This window comes from Taudactylus pleione, unplaced genomic scaffold (genome assembly GCF_031769625.1).
Source record: "Taudactylus pleione unplaced genomic scaffold, aTauple2 ptg000492l, whole genome shotgun sequence".
Taxonomy (NCBI): domain Eukaryota; kingdom Metazoa; phylum Chordata; class Amphibia; order Anura; family Myobatrachidae; genus Taudactylus; species Taudactylus pleione.
The window spans coordinates 335,667-351,730 of NW_028284894.1; the positions used below are offsets into that span (position 1 = coordinate 335,667).

The window sequence follows — 16,064 nt, forward strand, 5'->3', positions numbered from 1 at the left end:
TATGTCACTACACCACCATCCTACAGTACTACTCTTGTACATCCAGCTCACACACAGCTATGTCACTACACCACCATCCTACACTACTACTCTTGTACATCCAGCTCACACACATTATGTCACTACACCATCATCCTACAGTACTACTCCTGTACATCCAACTCACACACAGCTATGTCACTACACCACCATCCTACACTACTACTCCTGTACATCCAGCTCACACACACCTATGTCACTACACCACCATCCTACAGTACTACTCCTGTACATCCAGCTCACACACAGCTATGTCACTACACCACCATCCTACACTACTACTCCTGTACATCCAGCTCACACACACCTATGTCACTACACCACCATCCTACACTACTACTCCTGTACATCCAGCTCACACACACCTATGTCACTACACCACCATCCTACACTACTACTCCTATACATCCAGCTCACACATTATGTCACTACACCACCATCCTACACCACTACTCCTGTACATCCAACTCACACACATTATGTCACTACACCACCATCCTACACTACTACTCCTGTACATCCAGCTCACACACATTATGTCACTACACCACCATCCTACACTACTACTCCTATACATCCAGCTCACACACATTATGTCACTACACCACCATCCTACACCACTACTCCTGTACATCCAGCTCACACACATTATGTCAATACACCACCATCCTACACTACTACTCCTGTACATCCAGCTCACACACATTATGTCACTACACCATCATCCTACAGTACTACTCCTGTACATCCAGCTCACACACAGCTATGTCACTACACCACCATCCTACACTACTACTCCTGTACATCCAGCTCACACACACCTATGTCACTACACCACCATCCTACAGTACTACTCCTGTACAGCCAGCTCACACACAGCTATGTCACTACACCACCATCCTACACTACTACTCTTGTACATCCAGCTCACACACATTATGTCACTACACCATCATCCTACAGTACTACTCCTGTACATCCAGCTCACACACAGCTATGTCACTACACCACCATCCTACACTACTACTCCTGTACATCCAGCTCACACACACCTATGTCACTACACCACCATCCTACACTACTACTCCTGTACATCCAGCTCACACACAGCTATGTCACTACACCACCATCCTACAGTACTACTCCTGTACATCCAGCTCACACACAGCTATGTCACTACACCACCATCCTACACTACTACTCCTGTACATCCAGCTCACACACACCTATGTCACTACACCACCATCCTACACTACTACTCCTGTACATCCAGCTCACACACACCTATGTCACTACACCACCATCCTACACTACTACTCCTATACATCCAGCTCACACATTATGTCACTACACCACCATCCTACACCACTACTCCTGTACATCCAGCTCACACACATTATGTCACTACACCACCATCCTACACTACTACTCCTGTACATCCAGCTCACACACATTATGTCACTACACCACCATCCTACACTACTACTCCTATACATCCAGCTCACACACATTATGTCACTACACCACCATCCTACACCACTACTCCTGTACATCCAGCTCACACACATTATGTCAATGCACCACCATCCTACACTACTACTCCTGTACATCCAGCTCACACACAGCTATATCACTACACCACCATCCTACACTACTACTCCTGTACATCCAGCTCACACAAATTATGTCACTACACCACCATCCTACAGTACTACTCCTGTACATCCAGCTCACACACAGCTATGTCACTACACCACCATCCTACACTACTACTCCTGTACATCCAGCTCACACACACCTATGTCACTACACCACCATCCTACAGTACTACTCCTGTACATCCAGCTCACACACAGTTATGTCACTACACCACCATCCTACAGTACTACTCCTGTACATCCTGCTCACACACAGCTATGTCACTACACCACCATCCTACACTACTACTCCTGTACATCCAGCTCACACACACCTATGTCACTACACCACCATCCTACACTACTACTCCTGTACATCCAGCTCACACACATTATGTCACTACACCACTATCCTACACCACTACTCCTGTACATCCAGCTCACACACATTATGTCACTACACCACCATCCTACACCACTACTCCTCTACGTTCAGGGTGAGATACGCCCCATGTACAGATGTGACCCCATACATCTAGCCTCAATACACCACGCAGCGCGCCGTGCCCAGTGTGAGAGAGCTGCCAGGCTCCGTGCTACTCTGCTCGGAACTTGGAATGAAAAAAACTGCTGCAGCTACATTGTAGCACTTCATAAACAGATACAGAGACTCAGTCACACACAGATATACAAGTGTCGCCTATGGCATTAATCAGCGCAGTCTGCTGGTGCGTCATAGTTGCAGCAAAAAAAAAAGACGCCCGGCGCTAGTACAGTCTCTCAGGACCAGGATCGCCAAGAGGGGCTTTTTAGTGCGACTGCAGCAAAGACGTCCAAGGACACATAAGGGTCACGTCACTCCCCGGGTGTCACCAGCTGTCCTGGGAATAGAAGCAGTGTGTATTTCCCAGTCTATGGGGGAGATGTATTAACGGCGACATCGCCGTTGCGGTACATCCCCCCCCACTTCGCGTACATACCGCGGTTCATTACCGCGGTATGTACTAAGGATTTCGCAAAGGACAGCTCTCTCGATGAGAGCTGTCCTTTGCGATGCTGCCGGGCAGAGGGTCTTCCGGGTTGAACACCCAGAAGTCCTTCTGCGCATGCGCAGAAGGCCGTGGGCCGCGGGGGCTCATGGGAGGGATCCGATCGGATCCCTCCCAGCCCCGAGCGTCGCGCTAAGAAGCCCATAGGCTTCTATTGGGTAACGCCACCTGAAGGTGGCGTTACCTAGCGACGCGAAGCAGCAGAATGCAGCGCATTCTGCTGCTTAATACATTCGGGGAATGCGGTAAAACCCCCGAAAACTGCATTTTCGGGGGTTTTACCGCATTTTGCCGTTACTACATCTCCCCCAAAACCTCTCTGCATGGTATATACTGTCCTTCTCCCGAGCCTCAGAGACTGCAGCTTGCTGTGTATTCCCCAGTCTATAGGGAGACCTGCCTGACACTACCTCTATTTATGGTATATACAGTCCTTCTCCCGAGCCTCAGAGACTGCAGCTTGCTGTGTATTCCCAGTCTATAGGGTGACATGCCTGACGCTACCTCTATGCATGGTATATACAGTCCTTCTCCCGAGCCTCAGAGACTGCAGCTTGCTGTGTATTCCCAGTCTATAGGGTGACCTGCCTGACACTACCTCTATGCATGGTATATACTGTCCTTCTCCCGAGCCTCAGAGACTGCAGCTTGCTGTGTATTCCCCAGTCTATAGGGTGACCTGCCTGACACTACCTCTCTGCATGGTATATACAGTCCTTCTCCCGAGCCTCAGAGATTGCAGCTTGCTGTGTATTCCCCAGTCTATAGGGTGACCTGCCTGACGCTACCTCTATGCATGGCATATACAGTCCTTCTCCCGAGCCTCAGAGATTGCAGCTTGCTGTGTATTCCGCAGTCTATAGGGTGACCTGCCTGACGTTATCTCTATGCATGGTATATACAGTCCTTCTCCCGAGCCTCAGAGATTGCAGCTTGCTGTGTATTCCACAGTCTATAGGGTGACCTGCCTGACACTCTCTGTGCATGGTATATACAGTCCTTCTCCCGAGCCTCAGAGACTGCAGCTTGCTGTGTATCCCCCAGTCTATAGGGTGACCTGCCTGACGCTACCTCTATGCATGGTATATACAGTCCTTCCCCCGAGCCTCAGAGACTGCAGCTTGCTGTGTATCCCCCAGTCTATAGGGTGACCTGCCTGACGTTATCTCTATGCATGGTATATACAGTCCTTCTCCCGAGCCTCAGAGACTGTAGCTTGCTGTGTATCCCCCAGTCTATAGGGTGACCTGCCTGACGCTACCTCTATGCATGGTATATACAGTCCTTCCCCCGAGCCTCAGAGACTGCAGCTTGCTGTGTATCCCCCAGTCTATAGGGTGACCTGCCTGACACTACCTCTATGCATGGTATATACTGTCCTTCTCCTGAGCCTCAGAGATTGCAGCTTGCTGTGTATACCCCAGTCTATAGGGAGACCTGCCTGACGTTATCTCTATGCATGGTATATACTGTCCTTCTCCTGAGCCTCAGATATTGCAGCTTGCTGTGTATTCCCCAGTCTATAGGGTGACCTGCCTGACGCTACCTCTATGCATGGTATATACTGTCCTTCTCCTGAGCCTCAGAGATTGCAGCTTGCTGTGTATACCCCAGTCTATAGGGAGACCTGCCTGACGTTATCTCTATGCATGGTATATACTGTCCTTCTCCTGAGCCTCAGAGATTGCAGCTTGCTGTGTATTCCCCAGTCTATAGGGTGACCTGCCTGACACTACCTCTATGTATGGTACATACAGTCCTTCTCCCGAGCCTCAGAGAGTGCAGCTTGCTGTGTATTCCCCTGTCTATAGGGTGACCTGCCTGACGCTACCTCTATGCATGGTATATACAGTCCTTCTCCCGAGCCTCAGAGACTGCAGCTTGCTGTGTTTTCCCCAGTCTATAGGGTGACCTGCCTGACACTACCTCTCTGCATGGTATATACTGTCCTTCTCCCGAGCCTCAGAGATTGCAGCTTGCTGTGTATTCCCCAGTCTATAGGGTGACCTGCCTGACACTCTCTATGCATGGTATATACAGTCCTTCTCCCGAGCCTCAGATATTGCAGCTTACTGTGTTTTCCCCAGTCTATTGGGTGACCTGCCTGACGCTACCTCTATGCATGGTATATACAGTCCTTCTCCCGAGCCTCAGATATTGCAGCTTGCTGTGTATTCCCCAGTCTATATGGTGACCTGCCTGACGCTACCTCTATGCATGGTACATACAGTCCTTCTCCCGAGCCTCAGAGATTGCAGCTTGCTGTGTATTCCCCAGTCTATAGGGTGACCTGCCTGACGATACCTCTATGCATGGTATATACAGTCCTTCTCCCGAGCCTCAGAGACTGCAGCTTGCTGTGTATTCCCCAGTCTATAGGGTGACCTGCCTGACGATACCTCTCTGCATGGTATATACAGTCCTTCTCCCGAGCCTCAGATATTGCAGCTTGCTGTGTATTCCCCAGTCTATAGGGTGACAAGCCTGACACTACCTCTATGCATGGTATATACAGCCCTTCTCCCGAGCCTCAGATATTGCAGCTTGCTGTGTATTCCCCAGTCTATAGGGTGACATGCCTGACGCTACCTCTCTGCATGGTATATAGAGTCCTTCTCCCGAGCCTCAGAGACTGCAGCTTGCTGTGTATTCCCCAGTCTATAGGGTGACCTGCCTGACGCTACCTCTATGCATGGTATATAGAGTCCTTCTCCCAAGCCTCAGAGATTGCAGCTTGCTGTGTATTCCCCAGTCTATAGGGTGACCAGTCCTTCTCCCGAGCCTCAGAGATTGCAGCTTGCTGTTTATTCCCCAGTCTATAGGGTGACATGCCTGACGCTACCTCTCTGCATGGTATATAGAGTCCTTCTCCCGAGCCTCAGAGATTGCAGCTTGCTGTGTATTCCCCAGTCTATAGGGTGACCTGCCTGACGCTACCTCTATGCATGGTATATACAGTCCTTCTCCCGAGCCTCAGAGATTGCAGCTTGCTGTGTATTCCCCAGTCTATAGGGTGACCTACCTGATGCTATCTCTCTGCATGGTATATACGGTCCTTCTCCCGAGCCTCAGAGACTGCAGCTTGCTGTGTATTCCCCAGTCTATACCTCTCTGCTTGGTATATAGAGTCCTTCTCCCGAGCCTCAGAGACTGCAGCTTGCTGTTTATTCCCCAGTCTATAGGGTGACATGCCTGACGCTACCTCTCTGCATGGTATATACAGTCCTTCTCCCGAGCCTCAGAGACTGCAGCTTGCTGTGTATTCCCCAGTCTATAGGGTGACCAGTCCTTCTCCCGAGCCTCAGAGACTGCAGCTTGCTGTTTATTCCCCAGTCTATAGGGTGACATGCCTGACGCTACCTCTTTGCATGGTATATACAGTCCTTCTCCCGAGCCTCAGAGACTGCAGCTTGCTGTGTATTCCCCAGTCTATAGGGTGACCTGCCTGACGCTATCTCTATGCATGGTATATACAGTCCTTCTCCCGAGCCTCAGAGACTGCAGCTTGCTGTGTATTCCCCAGTCTATAGGGTGACCTGCCTGACACTACCTCTATGCATGGTATATACAGTCCTTCTCCCGAGCCTCAGAGATTGCAGCTTGCTGTGTATTCCCCAGTCTATAGGGTGACCTGCCTGACGCTATCTCTATGCATGGTATATACAGTCCTTCTCCCGAGCCTCAGAGACAGGGGTGTATCTACCCATTGGCCAGGATGGCACTCGCCAGGGGCGCCGACCAAAGGGGGGGGTGCCGTCCGGCAGTGCAACCAACAGCCAAGAGGTGGACTACCCCCGCTAGTCCCCCGCCCCCACAAGTGTAGGGCAAACCGCAGTGAGAGCGGTCTGCCCTACACACAGATTACAAACACACAGACGCCAGCGGCGGCTTTGTGTTTGTTATAGCAGCCAGCCAATGAGAGTCAGACAGAGTCTCATTGGCTGCTGCATCGTCCACAGAGGGAGCCGGCTAGAGCTCACTCATGAGCTCCGGCTTCTGGCTCCACCCGCAGCGGGTGTTGGGAGAGACGTTTTTTCTTCTGTGTGTGTGTGTGTGTGTGTGTGTGTTTGTAAGCCTGGCACAGCAAGGGCACTGTATAGGGGGTGCCCACTACTGGGGGCACTGCATAGGGGGGCTGCTACTGGGGGCACTTTAGGGGGGTGGCTGCCACTGGGGCCACTGTATATGGGGGACTACTACTGGGGCACTGTATAGGGGGGGACTACCACTGGGGGCAATACAGCATAGAGGGGACAACTACTGGGGACAATGCAGCATAGGGGGGGTTACTACTGGGGCAATGCAGCATAGGGGGATTACTACTGGGGGCACTGCATAGGGGGGGAGGGGGGGCGCCAGTCCATTACATTGCCAGGGGCGCTTGGATCCCTAGATACACCCCTGCTCAGAGATTGCAGCTTGCTGTGTATTCCCAGTCTATAGGGTGACCTGCCTGACGCTACCTCTATGCATGGTATATACAGTCCTTCTCCCGAGCCTCAGAGATTGCAGCTTGCTGTGTATTCCCCAGTCTATAGGGTGACCTGCCTGACGCTACCTCTATGCATGGTATATACAGTCCTTCTCCCGAGCCTCAGAGATTGCAGCTTGCTGTGTATTCCCCAGTCTATAGGGTGACCTGCCTGACGCTACCTCTATGCATGGTATATACAGTCCTTCTCCCGAGCCTCAGAGACTGCAGCTTGCTGTGTATTCCCCAGTCTATAGGGTGACCTGCCTGACACTACCTCTATGCATGGTATATACAGTCCTTCTCCCGAGCCTCAGAGACTGCAGCTTGCTGTGTATACCCCAGTCTATAGGGTGACCTGCCTGACACTACCTCTATGCATGGTATATACAGTCCTTCTCCCGAGCCTCAGAGACTGCAGCTTGCTGTGTATTCCCTAGTCTATAGGGTGACCTGCCTGACGCTACCTCTCTGCATGGTATATACAGTCCTTCTCCCGAGCCTCAGAGACTGCAGCTTGCTGTGTATTCCCCAGTCTATAGGGTGACCTGCCTGACGCTACCTCTATGCATGGTATATACAGTCCTTCTCCCGAGCCTCAGAGACTGCAGCTTGCTGTGTATTCCCCAGTCTATAGGGTGACCTGCCTGACACTACCTCTATGCATGGTATATACAGCCCTTCTCCCGAGCCTCAGAGATTGGAGCTGGCTGTGTATTCCCCAGTCTATAGGGTGACCTGCCTGACGCTACCTCTATGCATGGTATATACAGTCCTTTTCCCGAGCCTCAGAGATTGCAGCTTGCTGTGTATTCCCCAGTCTATAGGGTGACCTGCCTGACGCTACCTCTATGCATGGTACATACAGTCCTCCCGAGCCTCAGAGAGTGCAGCTTGCTGTGTATTCCCCAGTCTATAGGGTGACCTGCCTGACACTACCTCTATGCATGGTACATACAGTCCTTCTCCCGAGCCTCAGAGAGTGCAGCTTGCTGTGTATTCCCCAGTCTATAGGGTGACCTGCCTGACACTACCTCTATGCATGGTGCCTCAGATATTGCAGCTTGCTGTGTATTCCCCAGTCTATAGGGAGACCTGCCTGACACTACCTCTATGCATGGTATATACAGTCCTTCTCCCGAGCCTCAGAGATTGCAGCTTGCTGTGTATTCCCCAGTCTATAGGGTGACCTGCCTGACACTACCTCTATGCATGGTATATACAGTCCTTCTCCCGAGCCTCAGAGATTGCAGGTTGCTGTGTATTCCCCAGTCTATAGGGTGACCTGCCTGACACTACCTCTATGCATGGTATATAGAGTCCTTCTCCCGAGCCTCAGAGACTGCAGCTTGCTGTGTATTCCCCAGTCTATAGGGTGACCTGCCTGACACTACCTCTATGCATGGTATATACAGTCCTTCTCCCGAGCCTCAGAGACTGCAGCTTGCTGTGTATTCCCCAGTCTATAGGGTGACCTGCCTGACACTACCTCTATGCATGGTATATACAGTCCTTCTCCCGAGCCTCAGAGATTGCAGCTTGCTGTGTATTCCCCAGTCTATACCTCTATGCATGGTATATAGAGTCCTTCTCCCGAGCCTCAGAGACTGCAGCTTGCTGTGTATTCCCCAGTCTATAGGGTGACCTGCCTGACACTACCTCTATGCATGGTATATACTGTCCTTCTCCCGAGCCTCAGAGACTGCAGCTTGCTGTGTATTCCCCAGTCTATAGGGTGACCTGCCTGACACTACCTCTATGCATGGTATATACAGTCCTTCTCCCGAGCCTCAGAGATTGCAGCTTGCTGTGTATTCCCCAGTCTATACCTCTATGCATGGTATATAGAGTCCTTCTCCCGAGCCTCAGAGACTGCAGCTTGCTGTGTATTCCCCAGTCTATAGGGTGACCTGCCTGACACTACCTCTATGCATGGTATAAAGAGTCCTTCTCCCGAGCCTCAGAGACTGCAGCTTGCTGTGTATTCCCCAGTCTATAGGGTGACCTGCCTGACACTACCTCTATGCATGGTATATACAGTCCTTCCACCGAGCCTCAGAGAGTGCAGCTGGCTGTGTATTCCCCAGTCTATAGGGTGACCTGCCTAACACTACCTCTATGCATGGTATATACAGTCCTTCTCCCGAGCCTCAGAGACTGCAGCTTGCTGTGTATTCCCCAGTCTATAGGGTGACCTGCTTGATGCAACCTCTATGCATGGTATATAGAGTCCTTATCCCGAGCCTCAGAGACTGCAGCTTGCTGTGTATTCCCCAGTCTATAGGGTGACCTGCCTGACGCTACCTCTCTGCATGGTATATACAGTCCTTCTCCCGAGCCTCAGAGATTGCAGCTTGCTGTGTATTCCCAGTCTATAGGGTGACCTGCCTGACGCTACCTCTATGCATGGTATATACAGTCCTTCTCCCGAGCCTCAGAGACTGCAGCTTGCTGTGTATTCCCCAGTCTATAGGGTGACCTGCCTGACGCTACCTCTATGCATGGTATATACAGTCCTTCTCCCGAGCCTCAGAGACTGCAGCTTGCTGTGTATTCCCCAGTCTATAGGGTGACCTGCCTGACACTACCTCTATGCATGGTATATACAGTCCTTCCCCCGAGCCTCAGAGACTGCAGCTTGCTGTGTATTCCCAGTCTATAGGGTGACCTGCCTGGCGCTACCTCTCTGCATGGTATATACAGTCCTTCTCCCGAGCCTCAGAGACTGCAGCTTGCTGTGTTTTCCCCAGTCTATAGGGTGACCTGCCTGACGCTACCTCTATGCATGGCATATACAGTCCTCCTCCCGAGCCTCAGATATTGCAGCTTGCTGTGTATTCCCCAGTCTATAGGGTGACCTGCCTGACACTACCTCTATGCATGGTATATACAGTCCTTCTCCCGAGCCTCAGAGACTGCAGCTTGCTGTGTATACCCCAGTCTATAGGGTGACCTGCCTGACGCTACCTCTATGCATGGTACATACAGTCCTTCTCCCGAGCCTCAGAGATTGCAGCTTGCTGTGTATTCCCCAGTCTATAGGGTGACCTGCCTGACGCTACCTCTCTGCATGGAATATACAGTCCTTCTCCCGAGCCTCAGAGACTGCAGCTTGCTGTGTATTTCCCCAGTCTATAGGGTGACCTGCCTGGCGCTACCTCTCTGCATGGTGCCTCAGAGACTGCAGCTTGCTGTGTATTCCCCAGTCTATAGGGTGACCTGCCTGACGCTACCTCTATGCATGGTATATACAGTCCTTCTCCCGAGCCTCAGAGACTGCAGCTTGCTGTGTATTCCCCAGTCTATAGGGTGACCTGCCTGACGCTACCTCTATGCATGGTATATACAGTCCTTCTCCCGAGCCTCAGAGACTGCAGCTTGCTGTGTATTCCCCAGTCTATAGGGTGACCTGCCTGACGCTACCTCTATGCATGGTATATACAGTCCTTCTCCCGAGCCTCAGAGACTGCAGCTTGCTGTGTATTCCCCAGTCTATAGGGTGACCTGCCTGACACTACCTCTATGCATGGTATATACAGTCCTTCTCCCGAGCCTCAGAGACTGCAGCTTGCTGTGTATTCCCCAGTCTATAGGGTGACCTGCCTGACACTACCTCTATGCATGGTATATACAGTCCTTCTCCCGAGCCTCAGAGATTGCAGCTTGCTGTGTATTCCCCAGTCTATACCTCTATTCATGGTATATACTGTCCTTCTCCCGAGCCTCAGAGACTGCAGCTTGCTGTGTATTCCCCAGTCTATAGGGTGACCTGCCTGACACTACCTCTATGCATGGTATATACAGTCCTTCTCCCGAGCCTCAGAGATTGCAGCTTGCTGTGTATTCCCCAGTCTATACCTCTATGCATGGTATATAGAGTCCTTCTCCCGAGCCTCAGAGACTGCAGCTTGCTGTGTATTCCCCAGTCTATAGGGTGACCTGCCTGACACTACCTCTATGCATGGTATAAAGAGTCCTTCTCCCGAGCCTCAGAGACTGCAGCTTGCTGTGTATTCCCCAGTCTATAGGGTGACCTGCCTAACACTACCTCTATGCATGGTATATACAGTCCTTCTCCCGCGCCTCAGAGACTGCAGCTTGCTGTGTATTCCCCAGTCTATAGGGTGACCTGCCTGATGCTACCTCTATGCATGGTATATAGAGTCCTTCTCCCGAGCCTCAGAGACTGCAGCTTGCTGTGTATTCCCCAGTCTATAGGGTGACCTGCCTGACGCTACCTCTCTGCAAGGTATATACAGTCCTTCTACCAAGCCTCAGAGATTGCAGCTTGCTGTGTATTCCCAGTCTATAGGGTGACCTGCCTGACGCTACCTCTATGCATGGTATATACAGTCCTTCTCCCGAGCCTCAGAGACTGCAGCTTGCTGTGTATTCCCCAGTCTATAGGGTGACCTGCCTGACGCTACCTCTATGCATGGTATATACAGTCCTTCTCCCGAGCCTCAGAGACTGCAGCTTGCTGTGTTTTCCCCAGTCTACAGGGTGACCTGCCTGACGCTACCTCTATGCATGGCATATACAGTCCTCCTCCCGAGCCTCAGATATTGCAGCTTGCTGTGTATTCCCCAGTCTATAGGGTGACCTGCCTGACGCTACCTCTATGCATGGTATATACAGTCCTTCTCCCGAGCCTCAGAGACTGCAGCTTGCTGTGTTTTCCCCAGTCTATAGGGTGACCTGCCTGACGCTACCTCTATGCATGGCATATACAGTCCTCCTCCCGAGCCTCAGATATTGCAGCTTGCTGTGTATTCCCCAGTCTATAGGGTGACCTGCCTGACACTACCTCTATGCATGGTATATACAGTCCTTCTCCCGAGCCTCAGAGACTGCAGCTTGCTGTGTATACCCCAGTCTATAGGGTGACCTGCCTGACGCTACCTCTATGCATGGTACATACAGTCCTTCTCCCGAGCCTCAGAGATTGCAGCTTGCTGTGTATTCCCCAGTCTATAGGGTGACCTGCCTGACGCTACCTCTCTGCATGGAATATACAGTCCTTCTCCCGAGCCTCAGAGACTGCAGCTTGCTGTGTATTCCCCAGTCTATAGGGTGACCTGCCTGGTGCTACCTCTCTGCATGGTGCCTCAGAGACTGCAGCTTGCTGTGTATTCCCCAGTCTATAGGGTGACCTGCCTGACGCTACCTCTATGCATGGTATATACAGTCCTTCTCCCGAGCCTCAGAGACTGCAGCTTGCTGTGTATTCCCCAGTCTATAGGGTGACCTGCCTGACGCTACCTCTATGCATGGTATATACAGTCCTTCTCCCGAGCCTCAGAGACTGCAGCTTGCTGTGTATTCCCCAGTCTATAGGGTGACCTGCCTGACACTACCTCTATGCATGGTATATACAGTCCTTCTCCCGAGCCTCAGAGACTGCAGCTTGCTGTGTATTCCCCAGTCTATAGGGTGACCTGCCTGACACTACCTCTATGCATGGTATATACAGTCCTTCTCCCGAGCCTCAGAGACTGCAGCTTGCTGTGTATTCCCCAGTCTATAGGGTGACCTGCCTGACACTACCTCTATGCATGGTATATACAGTCCTTCTCCCGAGCCTCAGAGATTGCAGCTTGCTGTGTATTCCCCAGTCTATACCTCTATGCATGGTATATAGAGTCCTTCTCCCGAGCCTCAGAGACTGCAGCTTGCTGTGTATTCCCCAGTCTATAGGGTGACCTGCCTGACACTACCTCTATGCATGGTATATACTGTCCTTCTCCCGAACCTCAGAGACTGCAGCTTGCTGTGTATTCCCCAGTCTATAGGGTGACCTGCCTGACACTACCTCTATGCATGGTATATACAGTCCTTCTCCCGAGCCTCAGAGATTGCAGCTTGCTGTGTATTCCCCAGTCTATACCTCTATGCATGGTATATAGAGTCCTTCTCCCGAGCCTCAGAGACTGCAGCTTGCTGTGTATTCCCCAGTCTATAGGGTGACCTGCCTGACACCACCTCTATGCATGGTATAAAGAGTCCTTCTCCCGAGCCTCAGAGACTGCAGCTTGCTGTGTATTCCCCAGTCTATAGGGTGACCTGCCTGACACTACCTCTATGCATGGTATATACAGTCCTTCCCCCGAGCCTCAGAGAGTGCAGCTGGCTGTGTATTCCCCAGTCTATAGGGTGACCTGCCTAACACTACCTCTATGCATGGTATATACAGTCCTTCTCCCGAGCCTCAGAGACTGCAGCTTGCTGTGTATTCCCCAGTCTATAGGGTGACCTGCCTGATTCTACCTCTATGCATGGTATATAGAGTCCTTCTCCCGAGCCTCAGAGACTGCAGCTTGCTGTGTATTCCCCAGTCTATAGGGTGACCTGCCTGACGCTACCTCTCTGCATGGTATATACAGTCCTTCTCCCGAGCCTCAGAGATTGCAGCTTGCTGTGTATTCCCAGTCTATAGGGTGACCTGCCTGACGCTACCTCTATGCATGGTATATACAGTCCTTCTTCCGAGCCTCAGAGACTGCAGCTTGCTGTGTATTCCCCAGTCTATAGGGTGACCTGCCTGACGCTACCTCTATGCATGGTATATACAGTCCTTCTCCCGAGCCTCAGAGACTGCAGCTTGCTGTGTATTCCCCAGTCTATAGGGTGACCTGCCTGACACTACCTCTATGCATGGTATATACAGTCCTTCCCCCGAGCCTCAGAGACTGCAGCTTGCTGTGTATTCCCAGTCTATAGGGTGACCTGCCTGGCGCTACCTCTCTGCATGGTATATACAGTCCTTCTCCCGAGCCTCAGAGACTGCAGCTTGCTGTGTTTTCCCCAGTCTATAGGGTGACCTGCCTGACGCTACCTCTATGCATGGCATATACAGTCCTCCTCCCGAGCCTCAGATATTGCAGCTTGCTGTGTATTCCCCAGTCTATAGGGTGACCTGCCTGACACTACCTCTATGCATGGTATATACAGTCCTTCTCCCGAGCCTCAGAGACTGCAGCTTGCTGTGTATACCCCAGTCTATAGGGTGACCTGCCTGACGCTACCTCTATGCATGGTACATACAGTCCTTCTCCCGAGCCTCAGAGATTGCAGCTTGCTGTGTATTCCCCAGTCTATAGGGTGACCTGCCTGACGCTACCTCTCTGCATGGAATATACAGTCCTTCTCCCGAGCCTCAGAGACTGCAGCTTGCTGTGTATTCCCCAGTCTATAGGGTGACCTGCCTGGCGCTACCTCTCTGCATGGTGCCTCAGAGACTGCAGCTTGCTGTGTATTCCCCAGTCTATAGGGTGACCTGCCTGACGCTACCTCTATGCATGGTATATACAGTCCTTCTCCCGAGCCTCAGAGACTGCAGCTTGCTGTGTATTCCCCGGTCTATAGGGTGACCTGCCTGACACTACCTCTATGCATGGTATATACAGTCCTTCCCCTGAGCCTCAGAGAGTGCAGCTTGCTGTGTATTCCCCAGTCTATAGGGTGACCTGCCTGACGCTACCTCTATGCATGGTATATACAGTCCTTCCCCTGAGCCTCAGAGATTGCAGCTTGCTGTGTATTCCCCAGTCTATAGGGTGACCTGCCTGACGCTACCTCTCTGCATGGTATATACAGTCTTTCTCCCGAGCCTCAGAGACTGCAGCTTGCTGTGTATTCCCCAGTCTATAGGGTGACCTGCCTGACACTACCTCTATGTATGGTATATACAGTCTTTCTCCCGAGCCTCAGAGACTGCAGCTTGCTGTGTATTCCCCAGTCTATAGGGTGACCTGCCTGACACTACCTCTATGTATGGTATATACAGTCTTTCTCCCGAGCCTCAGAGACTGCAGCTTGCTGTGTATTCCCCAGTCTATAGGGTGACCTGCCTGACGCTACCTCTATGTATGGTATATACAGTCTTTCTCCCGAGCCTCAGAGACTGCAGCTTGCTGTGTATTCCTACAGAAACCCTGTAACTGTGACGTACGGATCCCGCAGGATAGATCCCTTACAGCATGTGTATGGAGAGGAGCTGTAGATAGAGGTAGCACTTACCTGCTGTGCAGGAGAACTACAAGTGACAGAGAGCCAATAACATGATCTCCTCCTGTCAGTCTTTCCCCCAGGAAACTTCTCTGCTGTCAGAGATACTTTGTATCGCCTGCCCCCTCATCCTCCTGCTGGGACTCCCCCCCCCCTCCCTTACTCACCCTGTTGACATCTCCGTGTCAGGAAGTCCTTCCTCTTCTGTCAGTCTCTCCCCCCCCACAAGTGCTTCCTTCTCCTTCTCTCCTCCCCTTTGCTGTGTCTTACCTCCTCCTTTCTGACTGTCTCTATCACACACTTCTCTCTCCTCTTTCCAGCCTGCTCACTCTCCTCCTCCATCTCTTACTCTAGCACCCGACTCTTACACTCAAACTTTCTCACACTCACTGCTTATCTCTCCCTCTAACTCTTATGCCCTCTCTCTCTCTCTCTCTCTCTCCATACATCTCCCCATCTCTGTATCTCTTCTGCCCCTCTCTCTCTCGCTCCATACATCTCCCCAGCTCTGTATCTCTTCTGCCCCTCTCTCTCTTTCTCGCTCCATACATCTCCCCAGCTCTGTATCCCTTCTGCCTCTCTCTCTCTCTCTCTCTCGCTCCATACATCTCCCCATCTCTGTATCCCTTCTGCCTCTCTCTCTCACTCCATACATCTCCTCATCTCTGTATACCTTCTGCCTCTCTCTCACTCCATACATCTCCCCAGCGCTGTATCCCTTCTGCCTCTCTCTCTCTCGCTCTCCATACATCTCCCCATCTCTGTATCCCTTCTGCCTATCTCTCTCTCGCTCCATACATCTCCCCATCTCTGTATCCCTTCTGCCTCTCTCTCACTCCATACATCTCCCCATCTCTGTAT

General features: G+C 51.5%; 1 protein-coding gene across 2 annotated transcripts in view; it reads right to left on the minus strand.

The window, feature by feature from the left end:
• LOC148502557 (TSC22 domain family protein 4-like) overlaps nucleotides 1-15,414 on the minus strand; it is a 225,111-nt gene extending 209,697 nt beyond the window's left edge. Inside the window, exon 1 of one of the 2 annotated variants that reach the window (XM_088449693.1) lies at nucleotides 15,371-15,414. The gene's annotated coding sequence lies outside the window, so the exon portion shown is untranslated. Of the gene's footprint in view, nucleotides 1-15,215; nucleotides 15,340-15,370 lie in introns of those variants that run through there. The other variant, XM_088449692.1, reaches the window with a different exon arrangement.
• Nucleotides 15,415-16,064: the final 650 nt, after the last annotated feature.